Source organism: Ipomoea nil, unplaced genomic scaffold, assembly GCF_001879475.1.
Source record: "Ipomoea nil cultivar Tokyo-kokei standard unplaced genomic scaffold, Asagao_1.1 scaffold2423, whole genome shotgun sequence".
NCBI lineage: Eukaryota > Viridiplantae > Streptophyta > Magnoliopsida > Solanales > Convolvulaceae > Ipomoea > Ipomoea nil.
Window position 1 is genome coordinate 51445 of NW_017618851.1, and position 15020 is coordinate 66464.

General features: G+C 35.6%; 1 non-coding gene across 1 annotated transcript; it reads left to right on the top strand.

Annotated features, from left to right (window-relative positions):
• The first annotated feature begins 4007 nt into the window (after positions 1 to 4007).
• On the top strand, positions 4008 to 4080 carry TRNAF-GAA. The gene has a single exon. It is a non-coding gene; the product is annotated as a tRNA-Phe (tRNA).
• Positions 4081 to 15020: the final 10940 nt, after the last annotated feature.

Here is a 15020-nt window from a genome sequence, read left to right on the forward strand (position 1 = left end):
CCATCACTCAGGTCACAAAATCCATAATCGCGTCATGGCCACCACGAGGACCACTACCGTACCTTGGTGACTAATGTCTCATACCATTAATCGTGCAATCCAGGTACAGCCGCACACACAACACCATCATAGGAATCAATCAACGGATCACAACGAAGATATGAAACCATACTCAACAAGAGAAGGATCACAATCCGACAACAATGATGATTAACACAAGTCATCATCCACAATAGGGAAGAACAAACCACACACGCTAGCATTTGAACACTGAACTAGCATACTTATCAAACGGGTAAACTAAACATCGTTCCGAAGAACACACAAGACTCATCATGGTTCAACGAATCACAATGTTGAACACTTAGCACGATTCAAGACACCAAAACATGCATGGATTCCTACCATATAGTTCTAGACATACGAAACATCAAGAAGACACTCAAAAGCCCAACAAAAGAACATCGGGAAGTCAAAAGACCAAATACCGAGTCAAAAGAATCACGGGGAATAAATCCCCGCCTAAGCCACATATGTTCCTCGCGAGTGGGGCCACGAGTGGACCGCCACCCGTGGTTCCACCCGCGGGAACCACTTTCCCACGAGTGTGTACCCCACGGGAGGGGCGGCGGGTGGTGCATTACCTGCCGTTCCGCCCGCGGGTACAATGCCCTGTATAAAATAATCCCTTTGGGGATTTTCAACTCCAAGCTCAAATTCAAGTCCAAACACATGCCAAATCTCACCAAATACAACAAAATGACTTGAATTAAAGGAATAGCCAAGCAATGGCACACATGAACCCTAATAACAAGCTCTAGATATGCATTTTCACAAGAAAATCCATCAGCACTCACATTTCATAGCAAAATCATATGTAGAATCCAATAAATCATCATATAGGTAAGCAAAATAGATTTTGTAGAGCATGGGTTATCTCAATCGCTTATCCAACCAAAACCAACGCCAACATAAGCTAGGCTCAACACAAAATCCGAGCTACCGGGAACCGCTTATCCAACCAAAACCAACGCCAACATAGGCTAGGCTCAACACAAAATCCGAGATACCGGGAACCGCTTATCCAACCAAAACCAACGCCAACATAGGCTAGGCTCAACACAAAAACTGAGGTACCGGGAACCTGTGGATTAAACCGGATCTCAACTATTAACAAAAGCACTAATTAAACTAATTAGGCAGGGATTTGAACTTTAGTTCCACACTAAGTTACCCACAAGTCTAACTATCTAGGCTAGATATACATTTATTAACTTAATTCAAACATTAAAACACTAGAAGATAAGCTAATAACAAAGGGTTTAGGTAAAACTAATAATTAAACAAAGCTTAACTTAATTAAACCAACCAAGGATTCGAACCTTAGCTAATCCCTTAACTTGACACCCCTTTAACCACTAGGCTAACACATCCACTTTGTAACAATACTAAACAAAACTATTGTAATACCAAACTAAACAACAAAAACCAAGAAAGAAGCTCATCATCATCCATCATCCTCTTTGTCTTCTTCACTGGGAGGCAGCGGGTAGAGCCACGGGGACTTCACCGCCCACGCCACCACCCGCGGCCTACTATGCTTCGCCGAAGGGAGGTGTATACCGGACGAGAAGCGCCACTGCAGGAGAGACGCCGACCGTCACCGCCGGAGAAAAGCTGCCGCCTTGCTTGCTCCGAAGTGCCGCCGCCGTCGACGAGAAGAGAACCACCACTCCTTCTATCTCCGTTCTACTGTCCACCGCCGTCCATCCAAGGTCGCCGGAGCTGCTCGCCGACCGGAGAAGCCAACACACCCCACTGCCGACTCTGTTTTGCCTCACAAAGCTGCGGATGCTTCTCTTCATCCATGGTGCCGGTCTTGCCGATGATGCTCTACACTACTACTAGAGATCACGAGAAGAGCTAAGGAGAAGGGAAAAGATGGGATGGTTTGGGGTGAGGTCCTTGCCGCCGTGAATCATGAAACCGAACGAGATGGAGAAGACACGAGAGGGATGAAGGTTGCGGCTGACATTATGGACAAAGGAAAGATGATATTATACATTCATACACACACTAAAGAGTAGGGTTCACACTTAGCAGAAGTTATGCCATGGAACCGTGTTCACCATTCATGGTGAACACGGTTCCAACGGTGTTAGTGCACCGTTATCTTTTTTTTTTTTTTTTTTTTTTTCTTTTTTTTTCATTTAATTAATTACGTGACTGCCTACACATTCACTTTGGAACCATGCCTACACATTCACTTTGGAACCATGAGATTATGAATTTTCTGTTATGAGATTATGAATTTTCTGTAATGAGATTATGAATTTTCAGTTATGAGATTATGAATTTTCTGTTATGCGATTATGAATTTTCTGTTATGAGATTATGAATTTTCATTACATTCATAATTTCGGAGTTTCGGACATTCATAAATTATGAATTCATGCATGCACATTCACTTTGGAACCATGCCTACATATTCCCGTCCGAAATCACGGACATTCATAAATTATGAATCCATGCCTGCACATTCACTTTGGAACCATGCCTACACATTCACTTTGGAACCATGAGATTATGAATTTTCTGTTATAAGATTATGAATTTTCTGTTATGAGATTATGAATTTTCAGTTGTGAGATTATGAATTTTCTGTTATGCGATTATGAATTTTCTGTTATGAGATTATGAATTTTCATAATTTGATCAGTAACGCGCCGTTAACTCCACATCCGCGATTTTTTTTTTTTTTGCCTAAAAACGACGTCGTTTTGACTTGTGTTCACCATTCTCGGTGAACACGATTCCACGGCATAATTTGCGCACACTTAGAAGGTGGGCTAGACTAGACTTGGGTTGGGTGACATAGCTTGGGCTTAAACACTTTGGGTTCACAAAATAATAATACTTATATTTATACATACATATGGGCTCAACTTGTGGGGTTCAAGACTTATATAATATATAATAAATAATCACATTTTGGGCTTAGGATAACAAATAAGCTTCTAGGCTAAAATTCATTTTTGGGCTTAAGGCATTTTGGTAATAATTATTGGTTCAGCATACTAAATAGACCCGAGCCCATTTCAAAATAATTAGCTATAAAAATATTTTTAATACTCCACCATTTGCCTTTTGGATAGATTGCAAAATATAAAAAACAAACTTTCAAATGCTGTGGAATTGATTGTAAGATAGAGTATGCTTACTTAAGTGCTCGGCATCATTGTATAGAGGTCCCAATGTCTCGACTTCTTTTTCAATCTTCTTCCATTCCTAGAAGAAAGCTTCTTAGTTGTATCTCAATGTCATCTTCAGCTTTGAGCACAAAGTCTCTGATTTTAATTTCTAGATGACGACGGACAAGAGCACCACCGTTGTTGTATTCCTTGTGCAGAAAGGCTTGCAAAGAAGAAAGCTTCTCAAATAGAGAATTGAATGGCTTTTCATCATGAAGAGACACTCTGTGGTTTCGTTTTCGGAACTCAAGGTCGATTGTTGCCAGGGCCGTATTTTAAATTTTGGTGGCCCTGTTCTAGTAAATAAATGTGGCCCTACCAAAATCACAATTTTTAAAATTAATACATGTAAGTTATGAACCTTTGACCTTAAAGTTAAAATACAACAAATACACATTTTTACCATCTCTTCATAAAACCTTTTAAATTTAATTGAAAACTTTTAATTTTTATTTATAAACTAGCTAGGTAAAAATTAAGCATTGGACCTCTAAACTTTGGGGCCCCTCTAAAGTTGGGGGCCCTGTGCGGTAGCCCAGCTTGCATAGCCTAAAATCCGGCCCTGATTGTTGCCATTAGGGAATTGAAGCCAATGCAACACAAGCCAATGCAATCATACAACTCAGGAAAACTGCAAGCACATGAAAGTCCATACTGAATTAAATGCCAACTTACTGCCCAACAAAATTGGAGCTTGGCACCCCAATTAGAACATCAAATGGAAGATTTTGTAAGTAAAAGAAAGCAAAACGAAGTGCGGGGATAGCTCAGTTGGGAGAGCGTTAGACTGAAGATCTGAAGGCCGTGTGTTCGATCCACACTCACCGCATACATACTCTCAGATGAGAAAGGATTAGAAAAGAATTATTAATGAACAAAAATGCTTTAATGCTTTCATAACTGCTATCTAAAATAATATATTTGATTAACAAATAGGGAATTACTCTTTTCAATTATATTTTGATTAAATATACAAATAATTCAGTTAATCAACATAAACATATAAAATATGCTTCAAGTGTCATGTTTTTTAAAAATATTTATTATAAATCAGGTTCGATTTCTGGCAATAGCATTTTTTTGTGCATAATTTGAATTATATATCCACAAATTCATAACTATGTATCCACAGTAAATGAATAACACAAAATTCACAATGATTGAACTAAATATCCACAATGAATGAACTAAATATCCACAATGATTGAACTAAATATCCACAATAATTGAACTCAATATCCACAATGAATTAACAACATAATGCTGTTGAGGGGAATCGAAACTGATTTTTTTTAATGGGATGCGCGTTTTTAGTCAAAACGACGTCGTTTTGCAACCGTGTGCACCATTCATGGTGCACACGGTTTCACAGCATAACTATTGAAAAAACTATTTAGCTAACTACTATATAGTGTGATGACACATTTATTACCATTCCAAATGGGTGATCACATGATGATTAGATCTAGGTAGTGGGCCAAAGATTATTTCTCACGTCATCATAATAATATATAACAAGGTTAGTAGAACCTACATAAAACTTGGTGTATAATACAGAATTAGATTACAAAATATTATAATAATCTCAACTCCTAAATTTTTATGTTTTTTGATTTTTTTTTTTTTGGTGATGAGAGAAATCTCATCCATTCAGGGGCAGAGGGACATTGTTACTGTAGGGGGCCTTGGCCCCCCTTCCCCCAACAAAAAAATGTATTAATACTAATATGGGTGGAGGATTTGGCAATCGTTATTCTATGGACCCGTGGCCAGTATGCATGCTGGACACGGTAACGGTGCCGTTAGTGGCACCGTTCTCTTTCACTTTTTTTTTAAAAAAAAATAAATTTCAGACCACTTTGTTATAGGAGTATATGCTCATAATTTTATCACTATATGTTCATAATTGTAAGTTCATAATGTCAGAGCTCTGTGTTCATAATTGCATAAGTGTACATTCATAATTGCATAAGTGTACATTCATAATTCCATAACTGTACATTCATAATTCAATAACTGTAAATTCATAATTTTCGAAACTCTATGTTCACAATTTAAGAGCTCTATGTTCATAATTTTATCACTATATGTTCATAATTGTAAGTTCATAATGTCAGAGCTCTGTGTTCATAATTGCATAACTTACATTCATAATTCCATACCTGTACATTCATAATGCCACAAACGAATAACGCCGTTAATGGCGAGACAAAATCAAAAATATATTTTTTTAACTGGAAGGCCGTGTTTTCCATTGAAACGACGTCGTTTTGGACTCGTGTCCACACAAGTCCATAGCATAATTTGCTGGATTTGGAAGAACAGTGTAACTGGGGGTCTTGGGCCCTTGGCCCCCTCCCCCCTAAAAAAAAATATTAATAATATATTATCATTTTGTGACTCCCTTCACCAAAGTATCTGCACTCTCCAAATAAAAACTTTCAAACTAAGCTTTCAAAATCATATTTGATTCGCAACTAGCCTTGGTCAAAAATATGATTTCTTCTTCTTAAACATACACAATCACATATTGTCTAACATGCTCAAAATTTCTTCTTGAAATATGTATAAGCCAAAAAATATAGCTTATACATATTTCTTATTCTTTTTTTTTTCTAAAATTAATGAATTTTTTCTTTATTGATCCACACTTTTAATTAATTTAAAATTTTTTTGAATGTTAGTGGCCCTATTACATTGTAGTATGTTTTCTCATACCTACTGAAACACAAAGAACCAATAACGCCTCGATTGAGATTCGAACTCTTAACCTTTCAAATGGAAGTCCAACCCGGATACCATTAGACCACATAGTCTTGGTAATTAATTTAAATTTGTTTAAAGGGTTTTGTTAATAATGTTTATATGTGAACTATCCATATTTAAAAAATGTTTGCTCTTTAGTAAATGGTGATTCCTTGTGGACTGACGGCTCATAGCTCTTGACCATTGATCTTTTTTTGAATACTACTAGCTCTATTACATTGTAGTATCTGTTCATATACTTCTCATATACTTTCTCAACCTACTGAAACACACTTCTCATATACTTTCTCAACCTACTGAAACACAAAGAGCTAATAACGCCTCCACTGAGGCTCGAACTCACAACCTTCCAAATGGAAGTCCAACCCGGGTACCCGGTTCTTGACCATTGATCTAAACAAGTGAGAAATTATTATTATTATTATTATTTTGTATTTCTTTGATATAATAGCATTTGAACTAATATGATTTGCCAAGTTTTGCAACTTCAATTTCAATAAATATCGAATGCAATGCATCTTGTGTCATCTACTAAGTTGCTTAGCTTATTCAAAATTTAAGATATAGTGGATGGGATGCATTAGGTGCAAGTGTGAAGTCTTTTTGTGAAACAGTCAACATAATTGTGCCAATTTGTATGCTCAATATATTGCAAGAAGAGGAAGGTCTAGGCATCAACGAGATGAATTAACAATTGGGAATCATTATAAATTTGATATTTTTAATGCCGTGATTGATTCTCAGTTACAAGAGTTGAGCAATAGGTTTGATGATGATAAAGCAATGGAGTTAATTATTCTCAATCCATCATTACATCCAAAAGAGATGCGTATATTATTCAAAATTGATGACATTTGCAAGTTGATAGAGAAGTGTTACCCTCAAGTTATGGAGTTAATTATTCTTAGTTCATCGTTATTCTCTCTCAAATTGTGATTGCCCCCCCTGCACCAACAAATCCTGGCTCCGCCCCTGCATCCATTAATTTCTTGAGGTACACAAGTTAACCACAATGCTATGTAATAGCTTGCAAATTATATTTTTTTTGAAAGTCAACCTAAGCGGTTGTATTTATAGAAGAACTGAAATAAAGTTCGGTGGGACTCCGACCCAGTACATAGCTGTATCAAAATCAAAAGTTGTAAAAAATAAAGTATGCGCTAAATAATTTTGCGATCTAGGAATAAAATTAACTAAACACAAAGTAAAAGTAGATATGTAGTTTCTACATTCATCAATAGCGTAGCCAATGTACGATCTGAGTGGTGCGCCTGCTGAGAAAAGATAGCTCTGTAATATCTGACTAAACCTGACTAGAAATCATTAATACACACGTACTAACAACCAACAACGATCATTTTAATTAGCATCAAATTGAGTATTGACCTAAATTATAAAATAATTCATGTTTTTCTAAAATGATCTCACTCTTGATCATGCACATGCATCGTCCTGCATTAATCCATCAATTGTTGTCCAATATAAGTGGTGGAGCATGTGGTTTAATTTAATGCAATGTGAAAAATCTTATCATGGCTTGACATGCCATGAATCCTTTGGAAATAGAAATATAGGTGAAATTGAGAAAAAGTAGGATTCCTTTTGGAATCAATCATTATACTATGGAGTATGACCATGATCTACCTTGTAATGTCGATTATTGATATAGCGTACATTTTTATTAGGGAAAATTTCATCTTTAGTTCTTGAGTTATAATCATAATTGCAGTAAGCGCTAGACGCTAGTCGGGCGCCTGGACAGTGCCTACCGCCTAGGCGGTCTAGGCGGCGCTAGTCGGGCGCCAAAAAAACAGTGGTAGACTTGCAGTTTGACAATTTTAATGAGGTTGTTTTCAACATTTAATCAAATAACACATCCAAATAAATGAATTAATGATAATTCATAAGTCATAACATCAAAACAATGGTTTTCAAAAAAAAAAAACATTAAAACAATATTAAAAAATAAAAATACTCAAATATGAAATAGCCAAATACTTCAATCATCCAAAGATTCAAAGTATCAAACTAGTCTACGAGTGTATATATGTCATATTATATATATGTATGCGCGCGCACACACACATATATATAATAAAAAAATAGGCCGAGTCGATCGGGTTAACTCGACCGAAATGGACGAGTTAACTCGACTAACTTAGACGCTAGGCAGCCAAATCGGCCGAGTTAGGCGCTAGGCGGACGCCTAGGCAGCCGGTAACCTAGGCGGGCGCCTAGGGAGGAAATCGCCACGGTTAGGCGGGGCGCCTAGACCGATTTTTACAACCCTGGTTATAACCAAGTTCTGACTCAGTCCCTAAGTTATGATCATAACCGAGTTTAGTCCCTCATTTATGAGCGAAGTGTCGAGTTTGGCCCCCAACATTAATATTTCGTCTGTAGCTAACGGAAAATTTAAAAACAATTCAATAATAGAGGGGTAAAATAGGAATTTCAAATTATAATCATCTTCTTATGTTGAAACTCACTGCACAACAGTCATTCATTTCCTTTTATACCTACAATCGAAGGTCTTTTTCTTTCCCAAACTCCGAAATCTCAAATTCGTCCACTTCCAAGCTGCGAAATTCACAGGTAAGTTGTTTCTCTATTTTATATGTTTAAATAAATAATCAATATTCTCCGTATTGATATACTAATTTAGCCATTAATCATATGATGTCATCTCTTAGTCGTGGTACTTCATCTTTATCCAAATTTGAGGATAACTTTCGATATAAATCTGGTGATTTATTACCCCATCCAAATGTCATGGAGTTATGCTAATCCAGGGAAAAGATACCAAGCTTGTCTACGTTATGGAGTAAATTTTTGTATTTGTCAAAAAATGTAATTTAAGTTGTTTTATTTTTTTTTTTAAATAGAATTGAAATATTGAAATTTGATTTTTCAAAAAAAAAAAAAAAAAAAAAAAAAAAAAACAGGAGTAAGGTTTCTTTCTTGATTACATAAGCAACTTAGAGCTTTTGTCGATTTGGGACGAAAGTATTTTGGCTAAGTTTGTAACCGGGGGAAACAAGTTATATTACATACAAGTTTTATTAAGGAATTTACTTCTTTACCCCTGGAATTAACTCTATCAGCACACCACTAGCATAGAGACCAAACTCGCCACTTCTCTTATAACAGAGGGACTAAAAATGGATACGGTAATAACACTGGGACTGAGTCGTCACTACGGTTATAACTCAGGGATCAAACTCGCTATTTTCCCTTTTTATTATACTAAAAGCATATTTTAATATATTAAAGTTTAAATTTTTTTAAGGTACAATATTTAATTGAGTACTGAATTTATATTTATACATTTTAGTACATATATAATATACATTTATTAATGATGTAGTGGACAAGGTCCACTGCACATCAATATATATAATTTTCCCTTTGCCCTTTAATTTGGGAATATGAACATGGTAGGTGCATGGGTGTTGATAATTTTACATTTAAATTGTATTATTAATTAGTATCAATTTTGAGATTTATTAGTTTCATTAATTGTGATATTACAAATATAAAATTGCACAATTTTGATTGTGGTTGTGATCTGTATATTTGAGCAGATTTTGAGTATAAATTGATAAATAAAATTTAAATTTTTAAAAAAGAAATAAATATATCACGTCGATTTTTTAACAAAACCATATTATTATTATTATTATTATTATTATTATTATTATTATTATTATTATTATTATTATTATTATTATTATTATTACTACTTTAGTTTCAAGTTATTATTCCAATTTAATGATATTATTTTTAGTTGTATTATTATTATTATTATTATTATTATTATTATTATTATTATTATTATTATTATTATTATTATTATTATTATTATTATTATTATTATTATTATTATTATTATTATTACGGTTAATTCATTTGGTTAACTTAAATATTGTGGTATTTCAAAAGAAAAAAGGACAATTTTTTTAAAAACATAATATAGTATGTGTGAAGTTGAACATGGAAAATGGAATGACTAGCTAATGTATTAAATCTTTACTGTTGTTTGTTTAAAAAATTATTTTAATATTTTTTTTTTTAAAAAAAAGGAAAAATTGCTAGCCACCCTTCCTCCTCATGTGTCTCCGGCGGACCCCCTTTCCCCCTCCTTCGTTTCCGCTCGGCGACGAAAAGAGATTCTTCAGCTCCAAGCCGAAGACAAGGGAGGGGGGGGGGTTCTTTTTTTTTTTTAAAGTTTTTTATTTAAAACTTATTAAAATAATTTTTTAAATAAAAATTAATTTAGTAACCGTCACGTCATCTAATTATCCGATCAACGGTTAATTACTTTAGGTTCAATTGCTTGAATTTGTGTTGTTCAAGGATCTAATTGTAAATTTTTTGAATTATTATTATTATTATTATTATTATTATTATTATTATTATTATTATTATTATTATTATCATTACTATTATTATTATGAAATAATTATATATTATAATTTCTTACAATTATGTATGCGAGAGAATTCCACCTTGGAGCTAATCCGTCAATGTTTGAATTTCAGTCAAAGGCACCAATGTGTATCTATTTGGAATGACTAAAACTTTGATGCCCAATTTAGGATATATAGATATGACGGTCAAATGTATACTTTTGAACCTCGAGAGCCTCAAATGATTGCAAATTTAAGGACAGTAGAATTTTACGGTGTTCCACATTTAGATCGTCGTATTAATCTTGATCATGGCCTCACCGCAACACTCATAGAGAGGTGGCGGCCAGAGGTGCATGCCTTTCATTTTGCTTTTAATTTGGTGAAGTCAACATAACACTTCAAGACGTTGAAGTGTTACTTGGTTTGAAAGTTGACGGGCCTGCGATTACTGACAAAGACAAGCGCTCACGTACGTAATGAATGGATTGTAGAATGTGACAGATTGTTGGATTTTTGGCCTGATCCTGAAGCTGTGACAACGAGCAAGATACTCGGTAACGCGTTACCACCGGTGCCTAATGTGCACGAGTGGCACACAGATGAGAAAGTGGAACAGGCCAGGCTACTCGGATCCTTATTCTTCACTTGTTAGCATGTCATTGCCGCATGCCATTATAGAGGGATTATGATGCGAATTGAACCTGAATGTCCTAATCTTCTCTTCACACTCTAATTTAAAAAATACTTTAAAATGAGTTTATTAGGCTAGATGAAATCGAATTTAGAGGTTTAACTTGGGTCGGGAAAAAGGCTAATTTTTGGATTTTGATAAGTCCTCGATACAACGGGTTATAGGGTGACACGTAGGAGTATGAATGACGCAACAATTGAAGTTCCACACTTGATAAGTCATGTTTCTCATGAGTCATGACCAACTCACGGCCAATTATAATCCCTAATTTTTTATTTAATGTGTAGGTATGCCAAGATCAAAAAGGTTCATGGATATGAGTCGGTCAATTTCTCATCAAGAACAAACTCAGGATAATGAAACACATCAAGAGCAAACTCAAGATAGTGAAACACCACAAGAGCAAAATGAAGATTTGCAATCTTTATCTAAAAAGAAAACAAGGACTGCGTGGGAAGTTGATGTGATTAGTAAGTTTACATTATGATATTTATTGATTGACATGTACAACAAGTCTGAATAAATCAATACATTAATTTAGTTCCATTTATTGACAGATGAAGAAGGATTTGTGAAGAAGAAAAAATTGAAAGATTCACTGAAGCACTTGCAGGGTTTGCTTTTTTATTTTTTTATTTTTATTTTTATTTTTATTTTTATTTTTAAATTAGAAGCATAATCCCAAAACCCGGAGAAGAAAGAAGAGTGGCTTCTGCTTGGTGTAGGGTTTTTAGCACGAGTCAGGCGAAGTACCCATTTTCCTTAAAACCTTATTTGCCACCTCCCAATAGGCTTCCCAGGATAAAACATGCAAAGAAAGGAGTAGGAGAAGAGTTTTTAGAAGAAAACAATTCCTGCATAACTTATGCCCGGGCGACATTCCCTCCCGCAGGTGCCGGTGTACACGAATTTAGGTTGGGTATCCACTATAGAACTTTTAGTCCAAGGGCTTTAGACTCATTCCTCGTTCCAACTTCTCCACAACCATTTGCTTACCCTCGGGTTAGCGAGTTAGCGGCCACTACGTTATCCTTTGACATCACGTAGTCAATAGAGATAACCCCTGTTGTAAGAAATTGTTTAATGGTAGTATGTCTACGACTCATAAGTCTAGACTTACCATTGCACATCTAACTCTGTACTTAACCAATTTTGCTTGACTATCGCAACGCACACAAATTGGAGGTACGAGTTTTCCTAATAAGGAATATCCTCGAACAAATGGCGTAGCCATTCAGCCTTTTCGCGACACACGTCTAAGGCTCTCAGCTTAAATCCCATCATGGACCTTAGCTATCACAAATCGTTTCGAAAATTTCCATACAACCAACTGCACTGGCCTACGTAAACACGTAGCCTTCAATGGACTTAGCGTCCTTTGATATCCCGTACCATACTTTCCAAGCACAGCTAGATATCCCACACAGTGCAGTCTAAAGTCACGAGCATGCCTTAAGTATCTCATAACTCTCACTGTTGCCTTATAGTGCGTGACACTAGGGTTACTCGTATGTCTACCGAGTTCGTTAACCGCTAAGGCAACATCCGGCCTAGTACAACACATTGATACAATTAAACTACCAATAATCTGAACGTATTCTCCGTGAGAAATACAGTCTCCGTGATTATTGGCTAGTTGTACGTTAGTATCTAACGGTGTCCAAGCCACTTGATCAACATCCTTTGCAAGGATTCAATCCACTCATTTAGATTGGCTTACCATAGACCATCCGGTATTCTCACAATTTTAATCTCAAAGATTAAATCTGCCAAGCCCATGGCTCTCATGTCAAATCTCAAATTTAACATGTTCCTAATAGATTTGTGATTGTGTAGCAAAAATGAGTAATGGTGAGTGTACGGGTGTGTAATTTCGTCCTTAGGGGATTGGGGGTTATGGCACGCAATATGCAATCACAAGAAACTAGGCACTAGCATAAGGAAATCAACAAGAAGCTAAGCAAATCATAACGAGATTGAGGCTACGGTAACTAAACAAAGTAACCCAAACACATATTAACAAGATGTAAACACGAAATAAAGAAATAGGACTCGAGCTATGGAGCATTATCTTCTAGATGCATAGCACAACCTAAGGATTGGGGAAAATCACACAACCAAGGAATAGAAGGGATGCACGTAGGAATCCTAGTCTATAAGTCACTCATGTGAGAAAATTAACAAGGATTAGAACAAGGAATTTCCCCACTCTCGTGGTAAATCAACTCCAAGTTCTTCAAGAACACAAAGCATCTAAACCCTCAATTTCTCCAATTTTCATAGGAAAAATCGGGTTTATGCAAGGAGTGGCTTGGAATCTTGACCCAACTCTCATTGAGGCCAAGAATCCTCCAAAACATGCCAATGAATGTTGTACACCAAGCATTAACAATATACAAACACAAATCCTTCATAAACTCAAGAACCCTAGGTAGACAAAAATTCTCTTTATGCAATAATCACAAATCAAGCATCAAGATAGAAAATACAACCCTAACTCAAGTTCATAAACTAACTACACATGATTTAATAGCATAAAGAACACAAAAATATAAGTGTAAAACATAAACATTGTCGAACATAAATATCATTTCAACGTGCTAGGTCCTAAATTGAACCTTCACAAAAGTACATTATCTTCAAAGAACGATGAATTTATTGATTCAATTAATCGTGTTCTTATGTACATCCAAACTATAGGACTCGTGTACTAAGAACCAATACACACCTTTGGCAAGACACCCCCACATTTCAGGCATTAGTAGGAAAACTTCCTACGTACCCACAATTTGTAAGAATTTCATGCGGGTAACCCTATTTTAAAGGTACTTACTTGTCCAAAGTATTGTCTCACCCCACACACTTTGAGGTAGACCCAAACTTATCAACGTCTTGATATTTATGTTCGGCAACAACGTTCGATTGAGGTGAATACCGTGTCGTACGCTCGAGTACGATACCGATGCTTGCGCAGAAATCACCAATAGGTGTTTCATGTTCACCACATCGATCGCTCATAACCGTATTAATCCACGATTAATTTGGTTTTCTCCTTTATTCTTATAAAGAATAAACGTGTGCTACCCGTTAACACACCTCGTAGGTGCGAACAAATCAGCACTTACGAATCCATTCGGTATTGACCGAAGCCAAAACCACAAATCAATGCTTCTGACATTGAAGCATTATTCGGTGCTTAGCAAAGCACTACTCAGTTATTATCAACATTTATCACCGTTTGGTTACCGAGGCACCAAAGCAGTTTTATGAATTTAAATGAACCAATCGGTTGCTTTATAATTCAACAACACAAAGAGTTGTTAATTATCTTAAGCACACTCCAGATTATCCAACTTCATGATTAAGCAAAGTAAAGCTTGATCACAAATCTTCCTAGCTAAGTGCTAATCTCATAGCACTTTACAGTGCTAAATTTAATTACCACTCCACAATGCTATTTTAAAGTTTGGATGTCCAGTGCTGTTAAGCACTACAATTAGCACTTCAACAATGCTAAATTCAATTAGCATTTTCCGTTGAGCTCAAGCATAATTCTGACGTCCCCAACAATTTGTCTCAAATTATATTTCATACTAGTATAATTTGGTTCTTGATCAAGTTAATTCTAACACAATTAACGGTATCAAATCAACTAAATTTTCCGACTAGTTGAATCAAGCTTATATAATCGTACTACGAATATTATTTAAAGTATTCAACACTTGAGCTATGACGCTCACGATTATATAGTTATCCCAATTTTGATAAATTGATTCTACTTTGAAATCTATATCGTTCAACATGAACTAGAACCGAAGTCCTTACGAGATTTCAAACATGTAACGCGCTTGTTATTACAATTCGTTCCGGCCGTTAAGACATTTTAACATTATTCCAAAT